General features: G+C 39.4%; 1 non-coding gene across 1 annotated transcript; it reads left to right on the top strand.

Moving 5' to 3' along the window:
- Positions 1-7514: 7514 nt before the first annotated feature.
- LOC120272760 lies at positions 7515-7621 on the top strand. Its single transcript, XR_005540298.1, has one exon. It is a non-coding gene; the product is annotated as a small nucleolar RNA R71 (small nucleolar RNA).
- The last annotated feature ends 1204 nt before the right edge of the window (positions 7622-8825 follow it).

Here is an 8825-nt window from a genome sequence, read left to right as displayed (position 1 = left end):
GTTAGCCCGCCATTTTTATGGGCCATTTGAAATACTAGAAAAGATTGGCCCAATGGCGTATAGATTGAACTTCCCGATAATAGCTAAACTCCACAGCGTGTTCCATGTATCCAAACTGAAGACATTTGTAGGAGACCCACAGGCAGAACATCGCAGATTACTAGAGGAACTCATCCAGCAACACCCACTGAGAGATCTAGAAGAGATACTCAATAGTAGGGAAGTATTGAAACAAGGAAGTAAATTTAAAGAAATACTAGTCCTGTGGAAGGATCAATTAGTAGAGGATGTTAACGATTTCTATGCAACTTTTCTGAATTTCATCCTTAAGGACAAGGATAATATTCAAGGGGGGCAACTGTTGCACAAGGGATAGCTACTGGCAACGGACCCAAACACTAGTAGCACAACAAACCCATTAGGTGAAGTTCAAGGGAGAATCAAGGGAGAAACTTCAGCAAATTAAGAGACTTTATTATGGGATAATTTCTAGTAATCAATAGTTATTAGAAGCAATTAGTCATATGTTATTATAGTGAGAGTTTGTTTACAGGTTGTTATGATTTGGGGTAAGGGTGTCCTGGCACATGACTTGTTTGTTAAAATGCCAGGCTGGACAAGTGATTATAATTGTAGTGATTCTCCCATGATTTGTTATAAAAGGAAGACAACAACATGAATGATGGCATCTTTTTCCAGAATTCTCCTAATCCTTCTCTCTCTTCCTCTCTTCCCTTCTTATTCTCTGCAACTGGTTCCTGAAATCCTTGAATCTGTGAGCTATCTTGCAACAAAATGAAACTGATATTCAGTTTAAGAGAGACTGTTCAAAGTTGTTAGATATGTTGAAGTTATTAGTTATTGGAGTTGAACTGGTCTTAGGTAAATTTGATTTTGTTACTTAGCGGGTGAATAACTCTTTTGGCAAAAGGTTATTTGTTTCCTAGTCATTTACCACATTAATAGATCGACTTGTTAAACATGGATTGCACTTTATATTTGTTATTCTTGTTAAGTGATATGTATCCACATCAGTAGTTTAATTGAATAAGAGTTCTTTCTCGTTCTTATTCAACATATAGGATTCTAAACAAATTGCTCATTAGTTTCACGTCTAAATGGAGTAATGAATTCTAAATAATTAATCATTGACAGTAAACATTGTTTAAAATAGAATACAGTAATTAACCATAGAATAATATAATTAAAAAAATAAAAATAAAAAATAAAAGAAATAAAAGAAATAATATAATAGATAATCAAAACTCAATCTAATTTAGGGTGAAATTTCATTTAAAATCAAATATAAAAGCCAAAATTAATTAAATAAAAACCAAAATATACTAAGTTTGGTTTTGTTTTTATTATTTTTTATTAGATATTAATATTATAACCTGAGAATTTTTAATTTAATTATATTTTTATAATATAATTATTTTTCTTTTACTTTAAAATTTTTCTCCCCAAGTCAGTTTGTCTCAAACCTAACAAGCACCAATAAGTTTGCACATAAGTAACTTGAACATGTCCAAAAGATAAAGAGCTCTTATAAGCTTACAAGATTCTATTCGAGCTTGTTTATGATTGTGAGTTCCCGGCGAACATAAAAAGAAAGATTAAAAAAAAAAGTTGAGAGAGGGTAAAATATTGATTTAAAAAAAATCTATATATATAAATATTTTAGAAAATAAAGAGTATTTTTTTATTTTGACTGAATTTAATAAATGTTTCTTAAATAAGGTAGAAGAAAGGTATGGGTTCACATTTATATATGACTAAACAAATGTTTGCATAAAGCAAACTAATTTAAGAATATAAATTTTTAGTTATAATATTATGAGGAATTGCTCAAAAGGTCCAAGAAACACTACCACATGGCCAAAAAATTCCTTGATTTTGCAAAATCCCTTTAAAGTCCCTCCTTTTACAATAATTTCTATTAAGCCCAACGGATGGATAACACCGTTATCTCTTTAAGGAAATTACCTGATTGCCCATTCAGTTTTAACTGATTTGAAAGCTTTGAAAAATGAAAAACTTCTCACTAACCGTCACATCATTCCCCACTTTTTCTTCTTCTTCTCCCGACACAAGCAAAGACTTTTCATCTTCCATTTGAGTTAGAAGGCCATCCTCGCCGGATTTGCACCCATTGCCGCCGGAGAATGGAGAAGAAAAGAAAGGCACTTGACTAGACCATCTCGCTGCTCCCGTGCCATCGTTACAAGCAGGTATGAAAGCCCTATGATTTCCATGGCCGAAATCGTTTGTGTTCTTGGGCTATGTTAGGCTAGTTATTTTTATTGTGCATTCTATGATGAATGAAGCATGGAATCATTTGGTGAATGATCTATATTTCTTCGAGAACATGTGATCTTGTAATTTCTATCTAATGGTTGGTTAGTGTGATTACTTTGTGCCATAATTTGCGATGAAACGAACAAAATTGTATGCATTTGTGTAAGAGAGTTGATTCCTATCCAAAATCCTTGCAGATTGTTTGTTATAAATCACTGAATTCCAATCTTATTATGCTGTGTTTACAGAATTTTGTCAAGATTCTGTGTTTGCAGAATTTTCTCAGTATGATCTGTATGTAGATTGTTAGTTATAAATCACTGATATCAAAACCAGTATACATTTGTGGTCTGTATCTTATTAATTTGGTTATTAGAATTGTTTCATGTATGACAGTATTTTTAGCATTTAGTGTTTATTTTTGTTCTTTGTCGTTCATTCAAATATAATACTTAATATATGGAATAGATATGGTTGTTTTATGTATCCAGTTTTATACAAACATGTTTAGTGTCATTCGAAATAATCACCCGAATGTGTATGTATTATTTGTACAATCAGAAGAGTTATGGCTAGCCAGTTGGGAAATTTGGTGAATGGACATTGCTACTTAGCACCACTCATAGACAGTGTATGCCAGTTGAAAGAGAAGATGATAGGAAGACACTGGGAGTTACTCCGAGGGACGCCATTTAGTCATCTGATGGATATTGAGCCAATAGCACAAGAGCGTACTATATTGGATGCGTTGATGCAGGTTTTCGATACACGGACCAAAACCTTCAATTTGGGAGACAGTCATTTACAATTCCGTCCTGAAGATGTTTCAATGATACTTGGACTAAAATGTGACGGTGTCGCAATAGATTTCTCAAGGAAGAAGGAACGTTGTACACTCGAGGAGGAGTTCTTAACAAAAGGAGTAGACCAAACAAGGGAGTGCTTGGTGAGGACTTTAATGAGTCTGGTTAGCAAGAAAGACATCAAGAAAGAAGAAAGGTTTATAAAGCTTTTGCTGGTATACATCATGGGATCCTTCCTTTTATGAAATAATGGGATTGGGAAGAAGATCCACTTTGGAAGAACACCACGCATTCTCTGTTATGGTGAAGCCAGTATCAAGAAACAAGCAGGTGTGAGTGCCTTGCTCGAATCATTGGACGGAAAAGAGGTATGCAAATTAGAATCCATTAAGTATTTCCTTTTACTGTTCTCCTTTTGTGTCATTCTGATTGCTTTTATTCATAGGTCGTTAGTATCCATATTTACCGATCAGTATCACATTTATCTATTTCATGTTCGCGGTACTTAATTTTTATATCAATTCCAGTTTAGTATCTTATACATGTATTCAGTTTTTTTATTAGATGTTCCGTTTTGAGAATAATGTGTATACATTATAATTAATGTTTGTTGTTGTATTTGCTAATTTTCCCCGCTTATTTCAGAGAGACAATCTGAAGTTGACCTCATTGGTTCGGGAAAGATTGAGCTCAGCTTTGCAAGGACAAGTTTGGTTCTATCCGGTGCAACGAAAGAACCAAAATCCATCAAGGCATTGAAACAAAAAGGTAAGAGGAAACAAGGGGGAGAGGCATCTCGTACAACAGATCAAGAAAATGAGAAGTCAGTAAGCCCACCAAGGGAGTCCAAAAAATCATTAGGTTCAAGTCCAGCGAGGAAACAGATGGAAGATAACTGACAACGCCCTTTGCATGTGTCCGCAAGTGCACGGGTTTGTCGAAGTAATAAAATCCCAGGTGAGTGGGTATGTATCCATAGGGAGTTGGGAGTAAAAAGTACTTAAATTGTTTCTTAACTAGCGAAGTATGAATAGTGATTTGTGTGACAAGATGTAATGCAAACAAAAGAAAGAGGGATAAGAGAGAGAGAGAGAGAGAGCAAGTAAAGAAGAGATAAGACAATCGATATAAATGGGGTACTCAGATATTGATCCACCTAGGACAATCGTTTCAAGTGCAAAAGCACTCTAATATGCTTCCTAACTAATGTATTAATGAGTCGTGGAGATCCTTTAATACATGGTCCCAAATCTAAGGTCAACCATGCCTAACCCTATACATGTCCCGGAGGAGAAATTGAACAATCTCTCAACCTCGCACTCGTATAGAATTGCAATGAGTTCTAGGGATTCCAAGTGATAAATCCTCTTCCTATATTTAGACATAACCCTTTGGTCCATGCGGAAAGTCCCTAGTCACAATTAAGCCCTAGATGCTAAAATCACTTCAACGCTTTACTCCATTGCAAAGACGAAGCATCATTCACCAGTTTCATCGATTAAAATCAAGAATTGGAGAAGAAAACAAAAGATAAGGCTTACCGTCGATCTGAAATGGGAAAATCTTGAATCGCCTGAAAAACCTAAACAAAAATCCCTCCAAATTGGCAATACAAAATCGGGAGAAAGTGTGAGTGTGATTATAGACGAATGGAAAGTGTGAAAATGAGAAGAAACGATGATCCTTTTAAAAGGACTCGCGCCTCTTGGCGTTTTGTACATCCACAAGGGTGTGAGGAAATTACACACGCCCGTGCGCCCGACCCACAGGGGCAGCCGCACGCCACTGTGGCTTCTCTGTCCAACTGAGAAGAAATTCCGCACGGGCGTGGGCATTCACATGCCCAACTCACAGGGGCAGCCGTATGCCCCTGTGTCTTCTCGGGATGGAGAGAACTCGTCTGCAGAGATCTGTACAGGCGTGCGGAAAATACCCATGCCCGTGCGTTATTTACAGGTTCCCCCACAAGGGCAAGTCCACACCCCTGTGTGCTATCGGGATAAATCGCCAAGTCTCTGCAAGAAAACGCACGCCCGTGAGGAAGTTTCCACGGGCGTGCGAAAATCGCAAGGTCGCTCACAGGAGCGAATCCACGCCCCAGTGCCTTCTCTGGATTAGCTCGCAATACAACTCCACGGGCGTGCGGAAATTCCACACGCCCGTGCATTTTCTCTAGATGACTTAAAAAACTCTGCAGGCTCTGCAGAAATTTCCTGAATATGTTTACACATTCAGAGCCGGCCCTTTTTTGCAAAATACACCAGCGGAAAACATTAAAAACAAGCTCAAGAGATTTAAACTTCGCCAAATCCTCATGAAAACAAACGATGAAATTAAAATCCATAAAATAATACACTGCAGAGGCATCTAAAAATCAAGACACCAACACTCAACAAGTTATTCACGCAAAAACTAAACTACTTAACTAAGAAAACAGTAAACGTTTGGGTTGCCTCCGAAGAAGCGCTTGTTTTACGTCACTAAGCTTGACCTCTTCCTTATCTCATGGGGGCTCATAGATGAAGATTGCCCTCTTACCCATGGCTTGAAAGCATGACGAGCAAAGTCTCTTGAAGATAGAGGGGGAGTTATCGGGCTTGGGACCACCTAGCAATGGTTCATCCAACTTGTTCGGTTCACGCACATCTCCAACAGCCTTGGAGCGTTTCCGGTGGCGTCTCCTCCCCCTCTTCATCTTCTGAAGCATGTTCTTCAGGATCCCCGGAGTAGATGGTACTTCTTCCGTCGAGCCAAGCATAATTATTTTTTCATTTTCCTCCTCTTGGTTGAATAGACCCTTATACGGGTCTGTATTGAACATTTCCTGTATATATTCGTCAACAATCTCATCAGTAGTGTCTAGAAAATACAAAGTATCATCAAAATCAAGAGAATGCCGCGTGGCTTCAGCAAGGCGGTATGTGAGCTTGTCATCTCCAACTCTCAAAATTAGCTCCCCGCCATCCATGTCAATCAATGCCTTCGAAGTCCGCAAGAATGGACTCCTAAGTATCAAGGGTACATCAGCATCCTCATCGACGTCTAGCACCACAAAATCCACAGGAAATATGTACTTGTCCACCTTAACAAGCACATCTTCGACAATACCCCTCGGATATCTCACCGTTCGGTCCGCCAATTGCAAAGTCATCCGAGTGGGCCTAGGCTCGCCCAAGCCTAGCTTCTGAAAGAAGGTGTATGGTATGATGTTGATACTGGCCCCTAAGTCCGTCAATGTCATTTCTTCACCTAAATTGCCAATGTTACACGGAATGATGAAGCTTCCCGGGTATTTCCTCTTGTTCGGCATGTTCTTTTGTAAAACCGCCGAGCAAGAAGCATCTAAGATCACTGAAGCACTCTCCTCTAACTTCATCTTGTTAGTGAACAAGTCTTTCAAAAATTTTGCATACTTAGGCATTTGAGCCAATATCTCAACAAAAGGAATGTTGATGTGGAGTTGCTTGAACAAACTCAAGAATTTCTTGTATTATTCATCCGCTTGGTCATTCTTCAACCTAGAGGGATAAGGGATTCTTGGCTTAAAAGGTGGGGGTGCCACCTCCTTCTCTTTGCTTGTTTCCTCTTCAACCTCTATGACCTCGGGTGCGTGTTCATTGGGCTTCTCACTCGGAAACCTACCTTCAACCTCACGACCACTTCTCAGAGTGATCGCCTTCACATGCTCTCTAAGATTGGTCTCGGTATTGCTTGGCAAGCTTCCTTGTGGTCTCTCCGATAGAGACTTCGAAATTCACCCCACTTGATTCTCAAGGTTGTGCAAAGAAGCGGTGTGGTTGCGAAGTGTAGCCTCAACTGACTGAAACCTTATATCCGATGATTGCACGAATCTAGTCAAGGCCTTCTCCAAATCGGTTATCCGGGTCTCCAAACCAGAAAATCGGGGCTTGTTGTTGGAAACCCGGTGGCCCTATGGCCTTTTGTGGAACTTGGTTAATCCACGAGAAATTGGGATGATTCTTCCAACCCGGATTGTAGGTTTTGCTATATGGATTCCCTTGATTTCTCATCGTATCACCCACAAAATCCACATTCTCAAATGAAGATGCATCACCAATGGAGATTGGGCAATCGGAGGGAGCATGTCCTCCACCACACCCAGTGCAAGTAGTCACGGCCGCCACTCTATTCAAAGTTAGAACATCTAACTTCTTACTCAATGATTCCACTTGAGGTGCTAATGAAGTTACTGCATCTATCTCATGGAGCCCGGCCACCTTCTTCTTCTCCCTAGTATTCCATTGGTAGCTATTTAACCCCATTTCTTCAATTAATTGACGGGCCTCACCAGGGGTCTTGCTACCTAAGGTACCTCCTGCCGCCGTATCTAATAGTTGCCTTGTACTCGGATTCAACCCGTTGTAAAAGGTCTGAACAATCATCCACTCTGGGAATCCGTGTTGCGGGCACTTTCTCAGGAGCTCCTTGAACCTTTCCCATGTCTCAAATAAAGACTCCAATTCTAACTGTACAAAGGACGAGATCTCATTCCTAAGCTTTGTAGATTTTTCAGGAGCGAAATATTGGGCAAGAAAAGCTTCTACCATCTCCTCCCATGTGATAATTGATGCTCTGGGTAATGAGTGTAGCCACTGCTTCGCTCTCCCCTTTAAGGAAAATGGGAAGGCTCTCAACTTGATGGCATCATCCGTCACCCCGTTTATCTTGAGCATATCACACACCTCGAGAAAATTCTCTATATGACTGTTTGGATCCTCATCGGCCAAACCATTGAACTGTGTAGATTACTACAACATGTGGATGAATGTCGGCTTCAGTTCGAAGTTCTGAGCTGTAATTGGGGGATGCACAATACTCGATTGTGTGCCCAATACTGAAGGTCTAGCATAATCGGATAATGTCCTTTGTTGCTCATTTTGTTCTGCCATATTATCCGACAATTCAACTTCCAAATCAACTAGATTAGACTGTTCTTGTACTGGTTCTTTCCCTTTTCTTCTAAGTGTACATTTGAGCTCAGGGTCTTCTTCAATTAATATCGAAGGGTTCCCTCGGGTCATGAACCTGGAGCTGCACAAAAAGAAAAAAAACAAATTAGAACGATGATAGAATAAAAGATGTGAAATAGAATGAATAAATCAATAGCTAAGAAAATAAAGTGCAAAGTATCTCTAAACGCCTACTCCCCGGCAAAGGCGCCAAAAACTTGACAACGCCCCTTGCGTGTGTCCCGCAAGTGCACGGTTTTGTCGAAGTAATAAAATCCCAGGTGAGTGGGTATCGTATCCACAGGGAGTAGGGAGTAAAAAATACTTAAATTGTTTCTTAACTAGCAAAATATAAATAGTGATTTGTGTGACAAGATGTAATGCAAACAAAAGTAAGAGAGACAAGAGAGAGAGAGAGAGAGAGAGAGAGAGAGAGAGAGAGAGCAAGTAAAGGAGAGATAAGGCAATCGATATAAATGGGGTACTCAAATATTGATCCAACTAGGACAATCATTTGAAGTGCAAAAACCCTCTAATATGCTTCCTAACTAATGTATTAATGAGTCGTGGAGATCCTTTAATACATGGTCCCAAATCTAAGGTCAACCATGCCTAACCCTATACATGTCCCGGAGGAGAAATTGAACAATCTCTCAACCTCGCACTCGTATAGAATTGCAATGAGTTCTAGGGATTCCAAGAGATAAATCCTCTTCCTATATTTAGACTTAACCCTTTGGTCCAGGCGGAAAGT

This window comes from Dioscorea cayenensis, chromosome 11, assembly GCF_009730915.1.
Source record: "Dioscorea cayenensis subsp. rotundata cultivar TDr96_F1 chromosome 11, TDr96_F1_v2_PseudoChromosome.rev07_lg8_w22 25.fasta, whole genome shotgun sequence".
In the NCBI taxonomy this organism is placed as follows: Eukaryota; Viridiplantae; Streptophyta; class Magnoliopsida; order Dioscoreales; family Dioscoreaceae; genus Dioscorea; species Dioscorea cayenensis.
Note: the sequence above shows the minus strand (reverse complement) of the source record. Positions and strands in the feature narration are given on the sequence as shown.